At 37.0% G+C, this 25,912-nt stretch overlaps 1 pseudogene across 1 annotated transcript in view; it reads right to left on the bottom strand.

The window, feature by feature from the left end:
• Positions 1–25,912, bottom strand: part of LOC143257129 (aquaporin AQPAe.a-like) — a 36,800-nt pseudogene that overhangs the window by 8,514 nt on the left and 2,374 nt on the right. The window contains exon 2 of the transcript XR_013031696.1: positions 1,256–1,460. The product of XR_013031696.1 is annotated as an aquaporin AQPAe.a-like (transcript). The remainder of the gene's footprint in view (positions 1–1,255; positions 1,461–25,912) is intronic.

The following is a 25,912-nucleotide window of genomic DNA, read 5'->3' as shown; positions in this document are numbered from 1 at the left end:
CTTGTGCCAAATATAACGCTATGATTTTAGACAAAAAAAAAAATTTAGTCTCGTCTGACTCCAAAACCTTGGACCAGGTGTTTACAGTATCATTTACATGCTTTGTCACCAACTCCGTAAGGGATTTAAGATGATTCCTTTTCAGAAATGGCTTCTTTATTGCCACTCATCCCTACAGTCTAGTTTTGTGTAAAGACTGGGATAGTGACGATATATGAATACTGACTCCTACCTCACACACAAAGGTTTGAAGATCTCTCAACGTAATTGTTGGCCTCACTGTGACATCCCTAACCAGTTTCTTCCTGGCCAGCCACTTAGTTTGGAAGAGCGGCCTGATCAGGGTAGTGACTGGATGGTATGAAGAACATTCCACTTCTTAAAGATGGACTTTACCGTACTAAAAGGGATAATCAACGATTTTGACACCTTACTGTAACCTTCTCTTGATCTGTGCTTCTCTACCAGTTTATCTCTTACTTGTTTAGAAAGCTTATTGGTCTTCATGGTTGGTTTGTTGTATCACTGTGTGAATTATGTCTTGAACAGATACATTTACTCTGAAGTCAAGTTCAATAATTTTGATTATATACAGACAAAGACCACTAAAGTCATTTTGTGACCTTTCAAATTCATGTTTTGCACCTTAATTGGTTTAGGGTTGCCTTAGCAAAGAGGTTGAATACTTATGCATATGAGAATATTCTAATTTTCTTTGAAAATCTAACTTATTTTCATAATATCAGTGTTTCTTTAGCTTTATCAGCTAGAGTAGATTAAAGATATAAAGTCTCATTTGAAAGTTTTGTAATTGCAAGCTCAGACGGCAACAAAGTATGGAAACTTTGCACAGGGATGAATACTTTGCAAGGCACTGTAATAGAGAATTTTATGATTTATCGCTGTTCCAATACCCGATACTAGGCCCCACAGCTGTCTGGTGTTTACACTTATACCACGTGGGTATTAAATGAACAACAACAGAATTAACAGATGTTCTTCATGTCTTTGTATTTATTTTTTATTGATAGACCAAAGGATAATTCCACACTTGTGTGACGACCAGTCTCTCCCGTTAAACTGTCCTGTATACCTACCTCAGGTAATCAAGCAGCTAGATAGCCAATACATAGAGTCAGTGTATCTCTACTTACCCCAGACGGTGAAGTAACCAGATAGCTAATACCCACAATCAACACATCTCTACTTACTCCAAACAGTGAAGTAGCCAGATAGCCAATACATTTCTACTTACTCCAGACAGTGAAGTAACCAGATAGCCAATACCCACAGCCAGTGCATCACTTCCCAAAGATCTTCTGCTAGGATCCAGCGTAGCAAACACTGTGAAGACCACTAGAAAGGTCAGGATGAATTCAATTCCAAAAGCTTGCCATGGTCCCAGATCAGGATGAACCAAAGTGGCGCCCAATATCCCCTGATGTCCAGGAATTGTTACTCTAGGTTCATATAAAAATTCATTTCTATATAAGAATATTTACGACCATTTGTAAGCCAAAACAAAGTTATATAAACCTAGTAAGAAAAACACTTATAAAAGCATTTATCTCTGTTTCTTCTATACGTAGATATATATACATTTGCCCTTTAAATTCTAAGAGGCAGCTAATTGTAGTTTACTTTATGTGCATTTTCCTCTCATGTATCCTGTCAACAACTTGACATGGTGTACTTAGCATCTGTTTGCCATACTGTCTTCCTGTTTACTTTTTGGAAAAAATTATTTAAAACATATCTTGTAAATTTGTTGTTTAACCTGTTCAGTGCCGTCGACGAGATAATTCGTCCAAGCCGATCGGTAACATAGTGCCACGGACGAGTTAATTCCTTCTCAATAATACCTAACTTCAACGCTAGATCTCAACACCATACATGCATTTGACCTACTAACAAATTGTTTCACTTTTGATCCAAAATTGCGTCATAAAAAAGTTACAAAATGAAGAAGCATTAGAGTTGTATTGTAGCAGCTGAAATACCTGGCAGTCAACAGGTTAAAGTCTAACTGTAAAACAAAACTATAACATAACACTTTTATTTCAAAATTATAAATAAACCATTATTTTAAATTATTGTTATAATTACTTTTGCAGATGTTGTTCTCAGAATTGATAGCATATGTGTGTGTGTTATTAAACATTTTATGCAGCTTGTATGTTTTAAATCACACACCTACACAATGGGTTATCTGATACCTGCTCACTGTTGATATCAAAACCTGATTTTTAGCATTATAAATCCACTGACTTACTGCAGAGCCAACGTAAGCATAGAGATGGTGGAGACTTGTCTGATCAGTGGTATTGTGCTAGTCTGTATAAGATGAAAATGGTGGAAACTTGTCTGATCAGTGGTATTGCGCTAGTCTGTATAAGATGAAAATGGTGGAAACTTGTCTGATCAGTGGTATTGTGCTAGTCTGTATAAGATGAAAATGGTGGAAACTTGTCTGATCAGTCGTATTGCGCTAGTCTGTATAAGATGAAAATGGTGGAAACTTGTCTGATCAGTGGTATTGTGCTAGTCTGTATAAGATGAAAATGGTGGAAACTTGTCTGATCAGTGGTATTGCGCTAGTCTGTATAAGATGAAAATGGTGGAAACTTGTCTGATCAGTGGTATTGTGCTAGTCTGTATAAGATGAAAATGGTGGAAACTTGTCTGATCAGTGGTATTATGCTAGTCTGTATAAGATAAAGACGGTGGAGACTTGCCTGATTACTGGTATTGTATTAGATGTTTGGAAAGCTTTGTGCGAAAAACTGAGTTTAATTTATTACAAAATTTAAAAAATCAAATTGATTTGAGTTCGCTAACCAAGTTTCGTCAAAAGAAAAAATGAAAATTTGACCAAGATCTGAATTCGTTTTACTCTTATAAATGTATCGTCGTGAAGGTAAAGATTAATCAAAATCAGTTTATACAATAATCTTACGTAATGATTTATCAACATTCATTTTTTGCCATTGATACCTTTCGTAATCTCTGTTTGTTTTCGGAATTTCGCAAAAAGCTACTCGAGGGCTATCTGTGCTAGCCGTCCCTAATTTAGAAGTGTAAGAGTAGAGGGAAGGCAGCTAGTCATCATCACACACCGCCAACTCTTGGGCTACTCTTTTATCAACGAATAGTGGGATTGATCGTCACATTATGACGCCCCCACGGCTGAAAGGGCGAGCATGTTTGGCGCGACGGGGATGCGAACCCGCGACCCTCAGATTACGAATCGCACGCCTTAACACGCTTAGCCATGCCAGTCCTAGGTGGAAAAACAACAGAGGAAATCAATATAGAAGAAAGATGTGATAATATCAACGAAAGTACCACAAGATGGCGCAACCAAACTGAGTACACACCTCCATTTCTTAACCATAAGAGTCAAAGATACAAAACAAAATGTATACCGTTTTTTTTCCTGTTTTCTTCTTCTTGTAGCGATTGTGTTAGCCCTTGACAAAGAACTCTTGTCACTAGAAAGTAACAACTCTTTCTGCAGAGCAATGTGTTATTTCTGTTTCTCTGGTCAACGGCCCGGTATGGCCAGGTAATTAAGGCACTCGACTCGTAATCCGAGAGTCGCGGGTTCGAATCTCATTCAGACCAAACATGCTCGCCCTTTCAGCCGTGGGGGCGTTATAATGTGACGATCAATCCCACTATTTGTTGGTAAAAGAGTAACCCAAGAGTTGGCGGTGGGTGGTGATAACTAGCTGCCTTCACTCTAGTCTTACACTGCTAAATTAGGGACGGCTAGTGCAGATAGCCCTCGTGTAGGTTTGCGCTAAATTAAAAAAAAATTATCTGGTCAACAATTTCACTAAAACCCCTTTCTGTCGATTATCTGTGACAAATAGTCCTCTCCGGTAAGCCAGAGGCAAAAATCTTTTCATCAAAATATACTTTACCTCGATTAGTTACTACCCAATGTTCTAATGAAACATGGAATATACGTATCAAATCAACTACCACAATTAATCAAAATAAAGCATATTAATGATTAACTATATTTTAATAATTCTTAATCGAAAAAAACTCACAAACTAAACCTTCATTTTTCAAGACAGTTCAGTAAAGGTTATATATAAGAACTATGCACGAGCTACACGTGTTCACCATATTATTTCGGAAATCGCTACCAGATGACCTTACGATCACCTCCTGCATCCCCAAGAAGCTATTAAGTTCGCTTCTTCCCACTGTAGGGTGAGGAAGGGGAAAAGGTAAAGAACCTCTCAGAAATCGTGTTTGTAAAATAGAAGATTTCGCGCGCCTCACAGCTGTCACGCATGATAAAAAAAAAACGAGCCAGAAAACAAAATGCTTTTTGTTGAAGACGCCAGAGGGCCAAGAAAATTAGGTATTTTTCTATTTACTGACTTATTTGTTTTATGTTTTTGCTAAAAGCCGACTAACCGCTAGGACTTGTAACATGCTATAGAATTTCTTACTTCGTAGCCATTAAAATATCCAGTTTTATTTTCATGTTCTCTCATGGACAACTCTGAGCGTATAGAATGAAGTTATTACCACACGCTACATTTTAATGCCGTGAAGAAATTCCTCCTAAGAGTAACAAATGAAAAACATATAAAGAAATATCTTGTCCTGAACGCCAAACACATGGAATTTAGCGACCTTTGAAAACAACTAACTAAACAAAATTAATTTAACAAATTAATAACCATGTGACGCTGGTAAAAAAAAAAAAAAAAACTTCGTTCTCTTCGTTGTATAATTAGTCTTGAATGTTCATGGCAGGTTTGCAGTTAAGCAGAAGAGAAGCGTAGTAAACAATGTACAATAGAAAACATCATGAGAAGCGTTGTTAACATATTTAACGGATACTACATTATAATAAGCATTGTTAACATGTATAATGGAAAACTAAATTACATTATTCACAACATTTACTAAACAGGACTTCACACAATTACTACTTTACACAATAGAGATGTTCATAAATCTAATAATACAAACTCCACAGAATATAACTACACAAAGTATTCGTCCCCACCCAGTCTACCTGACAAGATTCGTGGACGTATCCCTGAAAGGACAGAGAGTACAAGAAACTACAACTGATATCACGATCAGCTACTCAAACTTAAAGTTAATAATAGTTCAGCAGGAAGGAAGAGATTCAAGAAACACTTGATCTTTTCAGGTCTACAAAGACCTAAAGTTGAGAATATAAAAATATGTGGTTAAATTCACTATAAGTTGAGAAGGTCAAAAATGTACAGTGAATTTAACCATGTACAAAAATAACTAAAATGATCACAGATGGAAACAAAGTGAAAATGTAACAGATAGAATGAACTGAAAATCCACCAGACGGAATGGACTGAAATTCCAATAACCAAAACGAACTGAAAATCCAACAAACAGAACGAACTGAAAATCCACCAGATAGAATGAATTGAAATTCCAGACAGAACAAACTGAAATTCCAACAAATTAAATGAGCTGAAAATCCACCAGACAGAATGGGCTGAAATTCCAACAAACAAAACGAACTAAAAATCCACAAGACAAAATGGATTGAAATTACAGATAGAACAAATTGAAATTACAACAAAGAAAACAAACCGAAAGTCCAACAAACAGCGAACTAAAATTCCATTAGTCAGAATAAACTGATTATTGATTAAATTCAAATTACTTTCCTAAGGTTCTTTATATTTATTTCAAAACCCATAAGAAATATATATCTGTTTATAAATACACTTACTATAAGTATCCAACCATATTCCCGCGTGAGCTTTACTGTTTCTAGCTCAATAGAAATACAACATATTCTGTTCACATAGAAATTTCAAAAATATATTTTATACGTCATTAAACGATGTTTGTTTGGTTTGTTTTTGAATTTCGCACAAAGCTACTCGAGGGCTATCTGTGCTAGCCGTCCCTAATTTTGCAGTGTAAGACTAGAGGGAAGGCAGCTAGTCATCACCACCCACCGCCAACTCTTGGGCTACTCTTTTATCAACGAATAGTGGGATTGACTGTTACATTATATCAACCCCTACGGCTGAAAGGGCGAGTATGTTTGGCGCGACGGGGATGCGAACCCGCGACCCTCGGATTACGAGTCGTACGCCTTAACGCGCTTGGCCATGCCGGGCCCAACATATTCTGAATATCAGTAAATAAACGAAACACAATTCTACTTTGAATATCAGACGATGAACAGTACATACTACTTAAGATGGAAACTGTTGACAGCATTATTATTACCATTCTAAGGCACTCAACTGGTAATCCGAGGGTCGCGGATTCGAATCTCCGTCATACCAAACATGTTCACCCTTTCAGCTGTGGGGGCATTATAATGTGACGATCAATCCCATTATTCGTTGGTAAAAGAGTATTCCAAGAGTTGGTGGTGGATGGTGATGACTGGCTGTCCTCTCTCTAGTCTTACGCTGCTAAATTAGAGACGGCCAGCGCTGATAACCCTCGTGTAGCTTTGCGCGAAATTCAAAACAACCAACAAAAAAACGCAACTATTACCCCTTGTGGAGTCCAAGAATAAATAACATCTAATAAGACAAGAACATAAAAATACGAACAATAGTGAAGTTATTCCTCACTACAGCTGTATTTCACATACAAAATTAGAGATTTTAGACAATTTGTCCTTGTCAATTCTTTATGAAACAAAATAAGTGAATCTGATGTTATACACTGCTGGCCAAAATTTTAAGGCCAATGAACATAAAGAAAAAAATATGCATTTTGCGTTGTTAGACTCAACCACTTATTTGAGTAGAGTTTCGAAAGATGAAAATAAAAATAGGAAAAATAAAAACTTTTTAGCATTTAATAGGAAAAATGTGAACACTATGAAATTAGCCTAAATACTAGCTGGTCAAAAGTTTAAGACCATATCAAAAAATAGTTCTAAACAGGGTAGAAAATGTCCAACAAGAGGTCTCAGTAGTGAGTTGCACCGCTGTCATTACGAATAACTTCAAACATTCGCTTTGGCATGGTCGATTTAAGCGTCTGCAGAAGGCGGGCTGGAATGTTATTCCAAGTGGTGAAGATGGCTTCACCAAGATCATGCACTGTTTGAAAATGACGTCCATTTCTATAGACTTCCCTTGCCATCCACCCTCAAACATTTTCAATGGAGTTCAGTTCGGGCGAACACGTTGAATGGTCCAAAAGAATCACTTTATTCGCCATGAAAAATCCTTTGTTTTGCGGGCATTGGAGATTGCAGCGTTGTCCTGCTGAAAGATCCAGTCATTTCCACACAAGCGAGGCCCTTCAGTCAATAAAGATGCTCTCTCCAACATGCCAATGCAGCCAGCTGCTGTTTGACGCCCCTGTATAACCTGTAGCTCCATTGTTCCACGGAAGGAGAAAGCACCCAAGATCACGATGGAACCTCCTCCACTGTGTCGTGTAGAAAATGTCTCCAGTGAGATATCTTTATCGTACCAGTAATGTTGGAAGCCATCTGGACCATCCAGGTTAAATTGTTTCTTATTAGAGGACAAAACCTTCTTCCACTTTTCTACGTCCCATGTTTGGTACTTCTCAGCAAAGTTTAACCGAGATGTTTCGTGGTGTGGAAGGAGGCGTGGCCTTTGAAGACGTTTACGATTTTTAAAACCTTTCTCTCGTAGATGCCGTCTTATTGTTCCTGAGCTGCATTCTGTGTCCGTAAGGACCTTATTCTGGTTCGACGATCGGCTGGTGTCTTGCCGAACAACCCGTCGAATCCTCCTCCTCAACGCCGGCGAAATTTTCTTGGGCCGACCACTTGAAATTCTCGCTCCGTATCCCTCAGGGTCTTTAAAGAAATTTGCAACAGCAGTTTTACTAAGCCCAATCTCACCAGCGATGGCGCGTTGAGAGAGACCTTGCTTTTGCAGCTCTACAATTTTTCTGTCAAATTTTTAGCCTTTGCCATGTTTTTACCCAATGTAACGCAGGAGATGTCTTCCAAATTACTAAATTTCGTTATGTGTTTACCGATTAACGCTTCGTTTCAGTATGGTCTTAAACTTTTGACCAACTTGTATTTAGGCTAATTTGATAGTGTTCACATTTTCTCTGTTAAATGCTAAAAAAGTTTTTTATTTTTAGTTTCCCTTTTTTATTTTCATCTTTCGAAGCTCTACTCATATAAATGGTTGAGCCTAACAACGTAAAATACATATTTTGTCTTTATGTTCATTGGCCTTAAGATTTTGGCTAGCAGTGTATGTGGACTCTAATGACAGTGAATGATGTAAAAACAAGTCGACAGTTTGATACTTGGAAACAGATTTGAGACAACAAAATAGAAATGCCACATCTGGTTGAAGCATCTCTACACACCTTGCTTGTTCTGTTACCACTATGTGGAATATCAAGTTTACAGGTGAATATAGCTTTACATGTTCATAGAAACATTTAAAAAAATAGGCCAGGACTTCCAAAACAGTACATGTAATCCTACGATGCTAATAAATACAAAGTCACAGTAACAGAGACAATCCACGTGACACAAAGAAGCTCATTGTATTAACTGATAAGGTTCAGGGTATGAATTGTGACACATTAATTTACTTAATTCAGTTTAACACGGGAGACGTACACCCTTTAAAATCACTCAAACATACAACAGAATCACGATAGATAGTCCACTAATGTTTCATGTTACATGTTCCATACTTCCAATATAAATAGTCATTTAATGGTGTTTTAAATCACACAGAGCCATTTGCACCTCATAACGACAGTGATGAGTCGTTTGCACCATTTCAATGTTTATTTTACAGCGAAGTTGTAACCATTCGACAGTGCAGAACCACTTAGATAAACTTACACTTAGGAGTTACTGTTTTCCAATAAACGTATCAATCAGTGTATCCTCACTCAACTTACCGACTTCTATTATTTGACGAATAACTATTGACTGCAAGGAAAGAGAAATTTCCCAACATGCCCATAAAGAACAAGCACCAAAGCAAGAATAATGAAATAATACACTATCAAGTTAGGTCAAGGTCCTATTGCGATATCTCGCAACCCTTAAATCACCTACGTCAACGATGATTCTAAATAAACATATTCATGGGGAAAATATTCACTCATACTAACTTGTGTAAGTATTCTGGACCACTCCTTGGAATAAGTTATGACCTTACTTCAAGAATGCATAGCACGCACATAGATGCAAGCAAGAACAAGCCTATAGAACAATTGTTCTACTATGGAATCTTTATCTAAGATATGAGATGTGTACAAGTTTATGACATTAACACATGGGAGATACATGGGGGGGTTCAGCTGTGTGTTGAATGGGTAAAACAACTAGCAGACATTATAGAGTGGATGAGTATACAGAAGTACAAACACAATTTTCTTGTACGTTTCATTTTTATGGACTTAAAATTGTGTAACCAAAATTCTGAAGTTGTATGTTACCACGCAGAAATTTACGAGGGCTCAGATTTTAGTTTTTTAAAGCTTTGTTTCCACTCGTTTTGATAAGCATTTTGTTTCAGTTCTTCTATCCTGTGTTAAAGAACTAGGTCGTTATTATAAGGTGTTACATAAAGCACTGTCAAGTACCAGGAGTGAAAGCCTTATCACGGTCATGTCATTCATAAAAGAAAAACGTTAGTTAGTCCTAGTTTGGCCTGCCATGGCCTAGCGCGTTAAGGCGTGCGCTTCGTAATCTGAGAGTCGCGGGTTCGCGCACGAATCGCGCCAAACATGCTCGCTCTCCCAGCCGTGGGGGCGTTATAATGTGACGGTCAATCCCACTTTTCGTTGGTAAAAGAGTAGCCCAAGAGTTGGCGGTGGGTGGTGATGACTAGCTGCCTTCCCTCTAGTCTTATACTGCTAAATTAGGGACAGCTAGCACAGATAGCCCTCGAGTAGCTTTGTGCGAAATTTCAAAAACAAACAAAAACAAACAAAACATAGTCCTAGTTTTAATTCCAGTTCAAACACCTGGTTATGTAACACAAGCACACTTTTTGTTTTAAGCAAGTCTTCCTACGTATTCTATGTGATAAGCTAAAGTATTTAATTCCAAGACGTTGTTAGAATGGATTGGGAAGCTCTTCAGGGGTTTATATATTTGAATATATGGCTAAGTTACTAAGATGATCTGCTGCTGTCCCTAATTTTCAAATATTGGCCAGAGGCTAAATAATCAGAAGCAATTTACCATCTGCGTTTCACGATTGTAACACAACCATGGCTTAATCATTAAATCTACAAAGTACATGAAGTGGACCTTTCTTTAAAGAGTCAGTTTCATAATTGGCTTAAATGCTTGACATACTTATCTTTATAATGTTTAATTTCTAATACACTTCTTTACAACACTGTTAGCTAAATAGATCCACCTAGCAGTAACATAAACAGTGAATGAACCCTGTCAAATAATACTAGGATCACGGCCGAAAACATTGTTAATAACTAGTGAAACAACGCATTGTGATCTTTATAAGTTATGAGAAGCATACTAAATTAGCTATACTCTTTACGTGGTTGACTTTTAGTAAAGATTTACGTAGATAGCGCGTTTTGATCAAAAGCTAACACCAATCGTTACGCATCACTCTTAGATTTGCTTCTAAGATATTTAGAATACCCAAAATGTATTACTAGTTTACTGTTTACTTAGTCAGTTGTTCCCAGTCATCAGATGGGTGAAAGGTAAGTTAAAGGATTTGTAACATCAAAATCCGGGTTCGATCCCACGCGAAGCACAGATAACCCATGGTGTAGGTTTGCAGCACCCGACAATTAAAGAGACGGTGTTTTTGGAAAGTTCGAGCACATTTAGAGTCACGTGCATGAGAAATGTAAGCCTCCTATTCGTAGAGAACAATAATTACACTTAAAGAAACTCTTCCCACCCTTGAAATTATCACATCGGAACTGAATTCAGAAGAATGTGCGAAAATTTTCACGTGTGTATACAAGCTGATTAAGGCTAAAGACCTGGACAACAGGCAATAAAAAGAGTAATTTCACAAAAACAGTTAACAGATAGTTGATAATTTTCAACTAAAATTTCTTCTTAAATGCAGAGCTCCACAATGGGTTATCTGTGGTCTGCTCCTCGCGGGTATCAAATCCTAGTTTCTACCGTAAGTCTTCTAATGTACCGCTAGCCGCCGATGTTTTTCTATTTTTTTAATTTTGCACAAAGCTAGACAAGGGCTACCTGCGTTTGTTTTGTTTGTTTTTTTGAATTTCGCACAAAGCTACTCGAGGGCTATCTGTGCTAGCCGTCCCTAATTTAGCAGTGTAAGACTAGAGGAAAGGCAGCTAGTCATCACCACCCACCTCCAACTCTTGGGCTACTCTTCTACCAACGAATAGTGGGGTTCACCGTCACATTATAACGCCCCCACGGCTAAAAGAGCGAGCATGTTTGGCGCGACGGGGATGCGAACCCGCAACTCTCAGATTACGAGCCGCACGCCTTAACACGCTTGGCCATGCCGGGCCGGCTACCTGCGAAATTCAAAAAAACCAAACCAAAACTTGGCCATGCTGGGCCTATTTCAGTTTTAAATAACTACACTTCTTTTGGCGGGCCCTGAACAATCGTCAAAGGTTGTGTTTCTTTCTTTTCTTCTAAATTCAGATCACCAGATAATTATTAACAGGTTTTACACATTACAAACATGTATTAGCTTATTTTACTGGCAATGTTAAGAGATTTTATTAGAAAATGTTTTAAAACATGATACAATTTGAAAGAGTATTGATCTAATGTTTCACGACAATTTTTAAACCCGAAACACCTTAAATCAACGTGGATATTTTTTTTAACGATCTAACGCTCTAGTGACTCTCTCTCTGTAAAGTTACGATAAACTATATAAACCACGTACTGTTGGTTTAATTTAATAAAAACTGACTCTATTGTCTTTATCTTTCAGTACGGAAAAGATCCTGTACATGAAAGATTCTCTTACAACGTTGCCTACTAGGTCTATCAACGGTGTTTGGAACAGCACGTAATTCAACATTCCCAAGCAAAGATGGGGAGGAAGATGATATGTAAAACACAGAAGGTATATTACGATTTAGAAAGCGATCCCTCCGCCCCTTATACTGAGTCTACAAACACGTCAACATTGCTGACATAGTTAGTTACCGCCATTACTTCACTTTTATACATAAAGTGGGTGAAATTAGTAACACAGTTTTGGGGTTCCTGTAAAACTTCCCCTTAAGGGTTAATCTTTGCAGCAGAGACAGGTCAGATATTAATGGTGAAATGAATCCTATCGCAGTGAACCTGACGATAACCGAAGAAGGTCGAAACGTTGTTCGCTCCTCTACATAGTGTTTTATCTATTCATACCAGCCGTTTTTTATATATATAATTAAATCCTATCAGTTTATGGGTCTGTCGGTAGTTCCTGGGTGTGAGATTACGTGTCAATGGTGTGTCATCAAATGTAGTGAAAACTTCATAACTCCGACTTGACTTTGCATCAAATCCAAAGTCGTCCATCTAAAGTAGCTGTTTTCACGGACGTTTCTTTTAGTTCTAAGATTAGTTTCAATCACTTTTTAAGCTTTTGTTGAACTTAAGTTATAATCCACTCAAATTAATTACGTTACTTAATTACATTTTACTCACTCGTAAGTCCAGCTTTGTCCATTTAATTTGTGAGCAGGGGCGTAGATTTTTTACACCGATGGAAGGATGATTTTTGCAACCACTTATGTGGACTGTTCAATTTGCAAATTGGTAATCTCTGATTACGTGAACCTGAAAGCTGTAAACGTGCAGTCACAGAGTAATCATGTTGCCACGATACTTCAAGGTTTCCATGTAGGTTTGTATAAATGAGGTGTTGTGAACAGTTTTCAAAATGTTAATAGAATAAAGACAAATGTGTCACAAATTAACTGCCACATGAATTTATTCCTGCACACTGTACAGTATAAAAGATGGCCATTATACTTGACAAGGTTACTAATAACTTTCATTGCATGAATTACGTTTTCAAATATTAATAAAATTAGTAATTACCCTTGATAAGTTTATATCTACTGAAAAACTGTTCATGTTGTTTGATAAAAATAATTAAAATATCTTTGCGAATTCTTGAAAATTACATATCAATACAATGTAGCACATAATTATTCATACTTTTTATTGAAGTAAAATTCATTTAATCCTCTAGTCTACATGTTCCCAAACATAGACCTCCTTTGTGATGAAGTGTTTATGAATTCTTTCATAAGCTCTTCTATATTTATCTTGTTGACCTCATCTTTGTGAATGTGACAAACTGACACATGGTTGAGGCGGCACTGAGACATAGTTGACCTTAACCACGTCTTCAACCGTCTTAATGCAGAAATGCTGCGTTCACATTCGCAGCTGGATACTGGACATACAAGCAAAATTTTCATGAGAAGAAACACTCCATTAAACATCTGCTGGCTTGTTTCATGCATTTTACAGTAAGCATTATTCGCACCTTTCAGAGATACTGCTTTTGTTGTTCCTTTGAACATGGGCAACTGAAACTCGAACCGTTGTGCAGAGATTTCTGGATAGAAGTTTATAACCGAGTTGTCAATCTTGCCAGATGTGATCATGTTCCCAAGTACCAGATATTGCCTCAAGTCATTGTTGTCTGCATTGAATCTAGTGGTCATATGTTCTATGACTGTGTCCACAAATTCAAAATATTGGCTTCTGTAGTAATCTCTAGCTGTTGCAGAATGGTGTGCTGAGCCATCACCTGTGATCCTTCTCTTTCTAGGGGGTCTGCGAATGCGTGGTAGTTCAATAGGCACCAGTTCTAGGGAAGTTACCTTTTTCTCAGCTTCATCAAATATCTTCTTGTAATTTTCCTCTGTTCAGAATACCCGCAATTGCCCAACTGTCATTGCAGATGCTTCAATCGTGCCAGATACTGTCGCTGATTTTGCTTGGAATGCACGGTTTAGTTCCTCTAATGCAGCTAATGGATGCTGAGCTATCAACAATCCTAAAACTGTCTTTCCTTTGTCAAATCTGTCCAGCAGACCTCGTGCTTTTACTGCTACATCTGATTTTTCATTTGCTAATTCAGACAAAGAATCAACAATGTCACTGTAGTGATCATTAGCACATGTAAATGTAGATTGCGGCACAATCAGCATGTTGGACACAGTGGGCGGATGTATTTAACTGGACCATTGTGGCTGTCTGACGATACAATATTTTCTAAGAATGTCTTGTATTTGTCTGATCTCTGAAGCAAGACACTAAGTTCATGTACCCACTGGATAGAATCTCGAACACATTCACAAGCTTGAACTGCATGTTGCATTATTAAATTAGCCTTATGTGCTCTGCAGTGAAAAAACAAAGCTGATGGTCGCTTCTCTTTTATTTTTGCCTGGCATCCACTGTACGCACCACTCATGTTAGCGGCTCCATCATAAGTTTGTGCTATTAATCCTGACAGTGGTAAATTGAGTCTAATCAGTACATCAAGTATAGTCGAGTATATAGTTTCAACCAGTTGTATTGGAAACACTGTACAAACCAAGAAATGTTTCATGGACGTCAAAGTTCTCATCTACGTATCGTACACATATTGCTTCCTGTTCGGCACCTGTAATATCTTGAGTGCCATCAACCATTAATGCAAAGATTTTACTTTGCTGCACTTCGTGTGCTGTGTTCCTCAGTATTTGATGGCTGAACATCTCCATTATTTCATTCTGAGCCTGGAGTGATGTGAATGTGGTTTTCTTTGACAAGTAGGCCGTCAACTCAGGATCTTCCTCTTCTAGGAACTTTATTAACTGCAGGAAGTTGCCCTACGTATCAGTATGTCCACGTAATGCTAGACCTTGACGCAATAAGAAACGTAAACTTCTGAGTATTTTGGCTAGACTTCTTTTGCATTCTTCCTGCTGCTTCTTTTTTCCATCATGTAGCTGGACAGTCACTGGAGTTACATCAAGTGAACCTTCTGGAGATATAGCAAATCTGTGCTGAGAGGAGGATTGGTGTTCGTTGAATTTCTGTTTTGCCTTTTTCCAGTTGCAAAATCCAATGGATATGAAGGTATACTCCACTGGCCTCTCCAATTTCTCTGTAAAAAGGCCTCTATTTTCCGCTTTGCCACAATGAAAGCATATGACTTTTTGAGTCTGATTATCGAAATGCAGCCATGGGAACTCATCAAACCACTTGCCCTGGAAGTTGATATTTTGAGATTTTGCTTTCTGTCGTGGTATTAGTTGTGCGTCTGGATGATATGGCTTTCCACACTGTATCTGTGACGTGTCAGATTTTTCATTACTGCACAAACTTGTTTCACAACCATCTGGTGGTTCATGATGTGCAATAGTTGCACAAGCATTTTCAGACTCGTCCTCTGATAAACATGGCATTTCCTCTGTATGGCAAGTTTCTATTCCTTTGCTTGAGGTTGTTGGATTATCTGCATCTGCATTGTTACTTGTAGTACTGGTACCTGGCTTGTAGAACTGTCTAATATCGGAAAGTTTGAGACGCTTGCTTGTCATAATTGGAATCTATTTCCTAGGTGACTCAACAGGCTAAAATACAGTCTTTATTGAAAAACTCTAACGTACAACGAACGAAGATAGAACAGAATAGAAGTAGGACTGAACTGTACAATGTATTTAAGTCGAACGCGCGAACCTCACAATGACAATTGAGCCGACTGACCACCTGGGCATCGCTGGGACAATAATGTGTGCTAGTTACAACATAAGTAATTGCAAGTTTCTCGAAAAATGCTTAAACAATCACAAATATATTATATTCCTGTTAAAGCTCATCAAAAGGCAAACACATTGTGATATAATGTCTATAAGCACGTCTATTATATAAAAACAACTAAACAAAAACTACCGATACAATTCAAGTAGAGGCTTCAGGCCGTTGAAATCGCTCCTTTCGTGTTCTAATTATACAAGAAAATACAATATTTTCACTATCTATGATAAGAGAATATATTGTCCTTTTACCATAAAACACCAGCACTTTATTAGAGGGCGGTGATAATCTGAAATTTCATGGATTATTGAGGGCCACAAACACAGGTCTAATGAGCCCTGTTGTAAAATCGAGGCTCAGACTACAGAGAGCGGAGGGGGGTGATGTAGGGCGCGTCTGGATCCGAGCGGCCCGAACCTGTCTTTAACTGTACACTAAAGGTACACTATGGTCAGCGACTTCGGCAGCTCAGGAGAGTAAGGCGTTTGACAATAAAACCGGCTAGACATGCATAAGAACAAATGACTTAGGAAAACCGCACAATATGCACATAAGATTGATGCAGCTAGAAGCTACAAATGGCCTGCCAGATCTAGATCACAGGAGTTTACGCTTGGGAGTAATATTTTCGAATTTAATGCTCTGTTCAATCTGTTGTGGTGAAAATTGTACTTAATCTTACACTACGTACAAAACGTAGGTAGATTCTGTGGTAGTGCTTGCAAGCCTTGCATGTATACTTAGGCTTACTGACTGATACTTACGAACTATCGCTCAGATCGAAAAGTTCAGAAGCACGCCTATATTAAAGATGTACATTTCGGCTACTGAAAAAGCCTACATCTAGGCCTAATTATGTAATTCGATTGGTAAGAACACGAGAATCACAAGAACAAACACACAATTTGTAGGCCTATGATGCAATAAAACAGTTCAACAGACCAAACTGTATGAAGAGGATGATTGTATGCACCATAACCCCACCTAAAATGAAGGAGGATGTATTCCACCCATCCCCCCCAGGATGTACGCCCCTGCCGGTGAGATACGTGTGGTTACTGATCGTTCATTGAGCTACCGGTGAGATACGTGTGGTTACTGACCCTTCATTGAGCTACTGGTGAGATACATGTGGTTACGTATTCTTCATTGGACCACCAGTAAGATATTTGCTATTATTGATCATTTATTGAACTACTGGTGAGATACGTCTGGTATATAATCATGTTGTATGTTTCATATATCCTTTGCTAAAATATAAAATGAGTTTTTAAACATAAAGTCAATGAAAGGAGTCATGAAGCACCTCTCGCTCCACTTACTCGTATGAAAGATTACTATAAAGTAGTATATATTCTACCGACAGGAAAGTAATCTTATCCACTGGGAGATCAAGCGATACCTTAAGAAAACAACATCACTTGTTTTCTCGTGAGAGTGACTGTGAATTACGTGTGTGGCGCCTGCGTCCTGAGAAGAACGACATTGTTGCTTATATAATGTCTTGTTCTCTCAGTCTGGAATAGGATTTCAACATTTGATGACTGTGCAGAATCTAATTTGAGAAATCGACAAAATGAGATAGAGCTATCTCTCCAATAAAGGTACCAGATTATGTTTACTTGTGTGAAATATTGTATCCAGTCTTTGATTTAAAAACTAAACGTTTTCTGGTAAACCTCTAACCATTCTACAATTATTTGCAGAAAAGTCACTGAACCAAACAATACGACAAAACTAACGCCTTAAACTTTCCACAACTATCGTTCATTGATATTTAGCGCAATTGTCTTTAACAGTGAGATAAAGATCAAATTTGCCATAACATCAAGTTTGCCATGCTAGTCTCTTATTAATTTTACAAAATCCACTTTGCCACACTGATACTTTATTAATTTTATAACAGTTTCTTTGCCTTTCTGGTCCTTTATTAATTTTACAACATCCACTTTGCCATTCTGGTCGTTTATTGTTTTAGAACATCCATTTTACCACACTGATACTATATAAATTTTACATCACCAACTTTACCGTTCTGGTCTTTTATTGATTTTATAATATTCAAAACATTTGCAGAGAAATGATAACGAACAAACATATATATATTTGGAAACCTTCTGATAATATTTTTAATAAGTAATTTTACTAAAACTACAGATGTCTGTCCATTCCAGAGAAATCTTTTTCCTCAATGTAGAAAGTGTAGTGAAAATCCTTATAAAGGATATTTCTGCGCACAGCATATCCGATTTTAAGTTGAAAGAATAGAGGGAAGACAGTTAGTTAACAGCACCCACCGTCAGTTCTCATTGAACAGTAGGATATGACTGTTACATTTATAACACCCCCAAAAAAAAAACAACAACAAAAAAACAAACAAACGTAGAGCGACAAAAAGACGCAAACAAGAACCCTAGTTCTATAATCTAGGCATGTTATTGAACTACGCCTGGCTATTCAAAGAAAACGTAGCGCTAATAATGAATTCGTTGGAAACGCTACATTTTATTTTATGTTAATAGTCATTAAGGCGTAACGTAGAGACAATATACATCCCCTTGAAATGTTATAACTTTACTTATGTTAGTATTATTTCTTCCCAACAATACACCTAGCTATTACAATAATTTATAATAAAACATTACACTTTGATAACGGCGCTAATTAAGTAAGTTGATATTAAGTTTGTTTCTTTTTCAATTTTCGCGCAATGCTAATTGCAGTCTTCTCTCTAGTGATCACCACATATCGCCAACTATTAGGCTGCACTTTTTGCCAACGGATAGTGGGATTTACTGTAACATTATAATGCCCCCACGACTGACAGGGCGAGCATGTTTGGTGTGACGGGAATTCGAAGCCGCGACCCTCAGATTACGAGTTGAGTGCCCCCTAACCATCAGAACATGCAGGACCACAGTACAAGTACGATGAAAAATGTACCGCTTTAGAACATTTTATTCATTTAGACAAGGACGGGTGATAGAAAATGTTGTTTTATTTTCATCTATATCATAATCAGAAATATAAGCTACAGAATAGACATCGTATTTGTATAATATATTCATGGAAAACTCAGGTTTTCTGCAACCGTCCCTAATTTTCATGAGAAGGAAATCAGCCTTCTACCAGCATTGCTAATGGATTGACTGGCACTCTTGTAACTCCTTATATCTTTAGCTACCTACCTCATTTTGTAATCTTTATACGAGCCACTGTTATGATTATAAACTTAATTAAATTTTAAACCTATCGAAGTTAAAGGGATAAAATCGGCACTGCCTCATATAATGGAGGCTAATGCCCAATTAAAATTCTAAGACTAAATAAGACAGTTGGGAAGGAAAAAAAAACAAAGTTGTTTCGTGATTGATTGTCAGATTGCGTGTCAAAAGACAGTTTTATGTCTACTAGGTAGCTCTCCGGTCGGCTCAATAGATCGTAACGTTCTTTATACAACAAAAAGTTGTATATCTACATGATAAATGCAACTATACTATACAGCATGGGTTAAACAGCTCTACTTTCCCCTTTCTCTTGGAGTTTGGAAAGAATTACTGTTAAAGTTTTGGCAATAAAATCGTTTTAAACTGGCCTTAGAAGTCAAAATAAAAAGTAAACCTAAAGTATAAATAATTGACTGCACACAGGTCTTTAATATAAAAAAACAACAACACTTTTTTATATCGCTTTTTGCATCGTTTCGAAAACGCCCTTCGTTAGGCTTAACTGTTGGATACCGATTACAACTTGGGTTGTTTTCACTTTGAACTTCTTTTAGACTTTTGCACATGAAACGCTTTATTGGCGGGTAACAATTGTATTGATAATAGCTACTAATCAAAAGATTAATAAAAGAAAGAAACTGCTTAGAAAACCGCAAGTATTTTTATGTTAATCTGGAACACCCTGCTATAATGAGCACAAATACACCACTTACTGATAATCAAATTTATTTTTGGGAATACAAAATTTAATACAAAAGTTAATTACGTAATCATAATGCAATATGGTCGTTTGAAACTAGCGAAAGCTCAGGATCGACTTTATTTTTAGGTTAGACGAAAACGAAGAAACAGTTTAAAATTATGGCCCGGCATGGCCAGGTGGTTAAGGCACTCGACTCGTAATCCGAGGGTCGCGGGTTCAAATCTCCGTCACACGAAACATGCCTGCCCTTTCAGCCATGGGGGCGTTATAATGTTACGGCCAATCCCACTATTCGTTGGTAAAAGAGTAGCCCAGGAGTTGGCGGTGAATGGTGATGACTAGTTGCCTTCCCTCTAGTCTTATACTGCTAAATTAGGGACGGCTAGCACAGATAGCTCTCGTGTAGCTTTGCGCGAAATTAAAAACAAACAAACAAACACTTTAAAATTAGCGAAAAGGCGGTTAATTAATTAAAATATACGAATCACGTCGTTGTTGGTTAAACGTAGTGTCTAGTGTTAAAATGAGTCAATAATTGCTGTATAAAATTTGGCTTTAAGTGTATTTTTCATTAACTAAATAATCCCAATTAGTTGCGTAAAACTAGTCCTACCAGCGCACCTTTAAAACCTGTAATAGCCCATAAGAGCCTGTTTTAATGCTTTAGCTTGTAAAAAAATTTAAATTTACAGAAACTTATTTTTATTGTTATTAATTCTACATTTAAGATGTAATTTTAAGTTCCTAGTTGTGGCTGTCATACACGTGCCCTGGACCAGACACATCTTGTGACCAGTGATACGTGAGGTGGGAACCAGAAACTTAGAATACACTGGAATACACTACAGGTAATTACATAGACTTCACTTGTAAGTATCCATACTGAAGCTGTTCAAGGAGTTGATATAATAATTTTCAGATACATCATACATGGAGCTCAGAGAGTGAATTGATATATCTTTTTTTTTAACTACAAGGTGAAAAAAATCCTTAGTTGTTAGGTAAAAAGGTGAGAAACACCTATATTTGAAATAAATACCTATATTTGTTTTGTTAGCTCTTAAGCACAAAGCTACGCTATCTTTTCTCTTCTCGCCGCTGGTATCTAAACTCAACATTTAGCGTTATAAGCCCTCAGACTTACTGCTGATCCAACAGGAAGGAGAGGGCAATATACTGTTGCTGTTCTCCTAATACAAAGTTAAACAGTGAACTATCTGGATTCTGCCCATTACAAGAATCGAATAAAAGTCTGTAAACTTACTGCTAACTCACCGGGAACCCCATATTTAGGAACCTAATATTTCCACAAGAATAATTTCACAGCCTGCATTCCAGTAAATTCCAATATATTATTTGTCACATGTAGCCTTCATTTCAAAGGTTAACATCAGCGCACATAACAGCGATCCCGAATCACGGAGCCATTAAAGACAACTACCACAAAAATTTTTATCAGTCTGGCAACAAATATTTTCACATGTGGCTAAACCAACCATATTATACTAATATATTGCCACAGACACGAAACCCGACGAACCACTAAGATGCAATAAGCTGTGTATACAAAACAATATATTAGAGGTACTTCCGCAGTGCTCCGTTTAAAGAGTAAATAAAACCAAAATTATTAGTATCAAACATTTATATTCCCTGCTTTTAAATATCATATGTCATGTAGTATTGAAGCCTACAGACTATCTAATTCTTTGGTGGTACGCGCACGTTTTACCTTTCACTTCTTGGTTTAACTTTATGACAATAATTATGTAAACTTCACATTTTCTCCCTCGTTTCTTGTTACTTGTAGGAGACAAAAGACAGACCTGAAATTATATTTTTACATTCCTCTGATTCTGAATCCACAAGCAGCAAATTATGAGGATTGTGTGAGTCCCAAGTTTACGTTATTTTAATCCCCAATGTTAAACCTACATGTAACTCAAGTGAACCCTAACAATCCACGTCAACTTTAAGCTCGACAGTAAAATTTTAACTAAATTAACAGACCTTAGCAGATTTTATTTTAAAGAAATTAATTATATTTTATATGAAATTATACTGTAAATAAAATCAAAATGGCGTACTAAGTTGCTTATAATATAAATACAAAAAGTTACTTTCAAATATTTCAACTTATATGAACCAAGTGTCAGAGGATTGACCTTCAGTCAACTAGATGTTCATCGATGAACTAACTAATGATGAACATGAACTGCTTGAACTTGATTCGTGTGGGTTACTGGAATGTAAATTACATTCTCAGGACTCTTTAAAATGAAGGAGGATTATACATAACTCAGTCACTGACAGCACTCTTTTCACTCTGAAATTCAGTTCATTGAGATGATTATAGAATGCTTTTATTGTGCGAGTATTGAAAATAGTTCCGTATGTAGTGAAACATGTAACTTCTGCGAAGATACGACAAGAAATCAAACCTCTAATTTTCGAGTTGTAAACAGTCAATAATACAGTTAAGGAGGGCTGTTTCTTATCCACTCATAGTTGTCCAGATAATGTTGTTTTTTTTTTAAAGCTGTGGTCGATGAGTTAAGCCATTTGTGGAACACTTCCAACCTACATTTCCAATGGTTCTTTTTGTTTCGAGGGCCTTACATACATCAGTGAGTGAAGAGGTTTATTAATAATGTAGGACTAATATAGCTTATGAAACCAGGTTTATATTTTATCAAACGTAAGTACTAAGAAGCAGCTATAAGCGTATTTTCATCAAAAGTAAAATATGTGACCAGGGAAGGGTTCAGGCCTCAATGCATCAGGTTTCTATCTATTCTGGCGTGTAGATTTAGAAAACGATGTCTACTGAAATGTAACCTTACACGCGTTCTTGTCACGTCTCATCCTAGATAAGACATCACCTGGAAAACAGGTTAATGGAATTGGTTTAACTGCTACGTCACACCAAAACAAACTGTATAGATTGTATCACGTGACAGTGCTCCTACTTTGCTGTACAATGCCTAAAATCATAGGATTTACACGGAGAGCCTATTGAAAGACAAACCTGTGATATCATCCTACCACAAGGGAGCTTCCAACAGTTATGATAACTCAATCAGTGGTATCTTATTCGAGGTTCACTGAAGCAATGAATAAAGAAATGCTAGATCAAAATAATGAAAAGATGAGTTGATAAATGGTTGTTTGCCAAATAAACAAGGAATTTAAAAGTCTAGGTTAAAGTTGGGAAGTGCAAGAAGAAGGGGTTTGGTTTTAATTTCACACAAAGTCACTAGAGGACTCTGTGCTAGCTGTCCCTAATTTTGACAGCATGAAAATTGGTTATTCAACACCACTCAACGCCAGTTCTTGGGCTACTCTGTTACCAACCGATAGTGGAATTGACCGCCCCATTATAACACTCAAACGGCTAAAAAAATGAGCATGGTCGGAGTGAAAGAGATTCGAACCACAGGTTGCGAGTGAAGCGCATTAACCACCAGACCAGGGAGTATATAATGGTACAACGTGGTGTAATTGTATCTTGTAATTAAAGAGAGTTGAAGCGTAGAATAAAAAATATATGAATATACTTTCCTGACTTATTTCACTTCTGTTTATGTGAGCATACTGCATGCAGGATTACACAGAAATTACCATTTATTGAGTTAGGAAACTTTGGATTACGTCAGTGAAAGGTCGTAGAAATCTAAAAACAGTGTTCTCCCCGAAAATGTTATTCGTTATTTCAGAAAAGTATGTGTGCATTAGTTCATTACTGGTGAACAACCGGACCGACAGTCACCAAAACCGGTATGTATGTACTGGTACAGTGTGTTGACAAGGTAGGTCCTCTAGAAGACTCCTGGATAATTTCATAGAATTGACATATTTACAATGTTAACCTAATGTTTGCTTGTTTATAATTAAGCACAAAGCTACACAATGGGCTGTCTTTGCTCACCAGGAGTATTGAAACCCGGATTTTAGTGTTGTAAGTCAGCAGACATACTGCTGTGCCATTGGGGGCGTTTAACCTCGTGAATAACTTCTTCATCCATAAGTGTTGTAACTCATCACATAAAATTATATACGATGTCTGTTAATTACACACACCAAACATAACTAACATCACACTTTTAACAACTAGAAGATTCCACAAAAAAACGAGAGTTCAACAAGAATTTGTCCATCACTTTCAGTGTTTGTGCACGCGAAAGTGTAGATAATTTGCTTTCTTCTGTTTCAACATCTAAGGTGAACGAAAGTCGAATGCGGTTTAAGGAATGGTCCGAGTCCTCCACCTCTACAGCTGAAACACACGGATCGATAGATTTGATTCGAGAGCCATAATGAAGATCCTCTTTGACGAGTTTCGTATTTTGTTTGTTGTTTTATCTACCTCATACAAATTATGACTGTTCCTTTATATGACATCGACTATTTCTTTATAATTATTTCAGGGCCTGCTGTTTTACAACTAAAACATAAAGCTTTCCAACGTAGGCGTCTCGAACGTTTTAAGGGAGAGACGGAGCAAATTGATGTCCTCGATCAAGAGAAAAATAAATAAAAGAAAAATAAAAAACGGCGTCACATTGAAAAACGTGTCTGCACCTGAATCACTATGACAACACCGATCTTTACTTATAAACCTATTATTTTATTTCAATAACATAGTCGTACAGCTTCTTCGTAGATATTTGTTTGAATATTTGTGTATCATTAGAGTTATAAGAACTCCCCTACAAAACCTGCCACAGCCCCCCCCCACCCAAGACGTTAATCTGACCCTGGTTCTATGCTCATGTTGTGTCAGGCATTTCCCGACATTAATCTAACACCAATATAATTCGATGTAACAATTAATTCGCCGTATTAAGCATTTAAGGAGGATGGGGGAACACCCTGGTGGTTGAAATTCAGAGCAATGAAACCTCTAGATGGAACCTGTAGGTTGGGAAAATAGTGAAGTCCAAATAGGTTTCATATGAAGCACACCACACCAGACTTTAAAATGTGATGCAAACTAACCATGATGTCACAACGAAAAACATTCAAATTTGTTTTTCTAGAACATTTGATACCCTTTTACCTACGATTGAACCCACACCAATTATGTTACCACACACACAGAACATATTTCCAGTGTTTGCATTCAATGTGCTTTTTTTTTTCTGGGGAAACATGAAAGTTATAACCAATATGCCTTTAATTAATGGGACATTACATGTATTAGCATGTTTATGATTACAATATGAACGTTATAAAGAACAAACAAAAGTACCCGTCCCTGGTGCTGGAAAACGTTTAAAGGTAATCTATCAATATAAGTTATTTGAGGGACTTTAAAATAGCTAATTGCGTTTCACTCTTTGTTTCACTCAGAACCAAATCTTTGAGCTACTTATACCGCCCACCATGAACGTTATAAACAATATACTTTTTTACCAACAGATTTTATTTCAATATGAACATTATAAACAATATACGTTTTTGTTAATGGAAAGTTACATGTCTTAACACGTTTCTGATATCCACGAGGTACCAAGAAACAATACACGATTGAGAGTTAAGAAAAACTAGTTTCTGAGCAAGATTAAACCCAATACATTAGAAATACTACAATACCTTACAATGTCCTAACTTATAAGTTAAACCTCTCATGCTTTACTAGTTTAGGGGATTATATTTTAAACTTACTATTTAGTCCTAACGTCATCTGATAGAAATACAGTAAAAGAGGTACGATAAAGTTGTGGCAGAATATTTTGTCAATGAAATTAGAAAAACAAAGACTTTTACCGTCCATATAATAACACAAAAACACAACTGATGAAGCGGCAATGGTGGAACGTCAGCAGTAATATCTTTTTTATCATCATCTGGAGAGTAAATGTCATTTTTCTTACTAACTTAATAGTTAAGATGTCTAAGTTTCCCCAGGGCGAAAGACTGTGAAAAACTATAAAATCAAGACAATTTTAAATTTTCTCACCCCACGCACGTCATATCCTGGGGTATTACGTAATTCTGTTTCTGCTTCTGCGATTTCTTTCTTTTTCGGAGTTTATATACAAAAAAAAAAGCCGCCTTCCTTAAGATGTGAGCTCATTTGTGTCTGCAGGTCCCAAACCTTCAACCTTTGTCAATAAGACGTAATTTTTGTCTTCAGGTACTATAACTTTATTGTTGTTGTTTGTTTGTTTTATGATAGGGGGTTTATGAGCAAATATATTACTTGTATGAGGTTTGACA

Source organism: Tachypleus tridentatus, chromosome 7, assembly GCF_004210375.1.
Source record: "Tachypleus tridentatus isolate NWPU-2018 chromosome 7, ASM421037v1, whole genome shotgun sequence".
Taxonomy (NCBI): Eukaryota; Metazoa; Arthropoda; class Merostomata; order Xiphosura; family Limulidae; genus Tachypleus; species Tachypleus tridentatus.
Note: the sequence above shows the minus strand (reverse complement) of the source record. Positions and strands in the feature narration are given on the sequence as shown.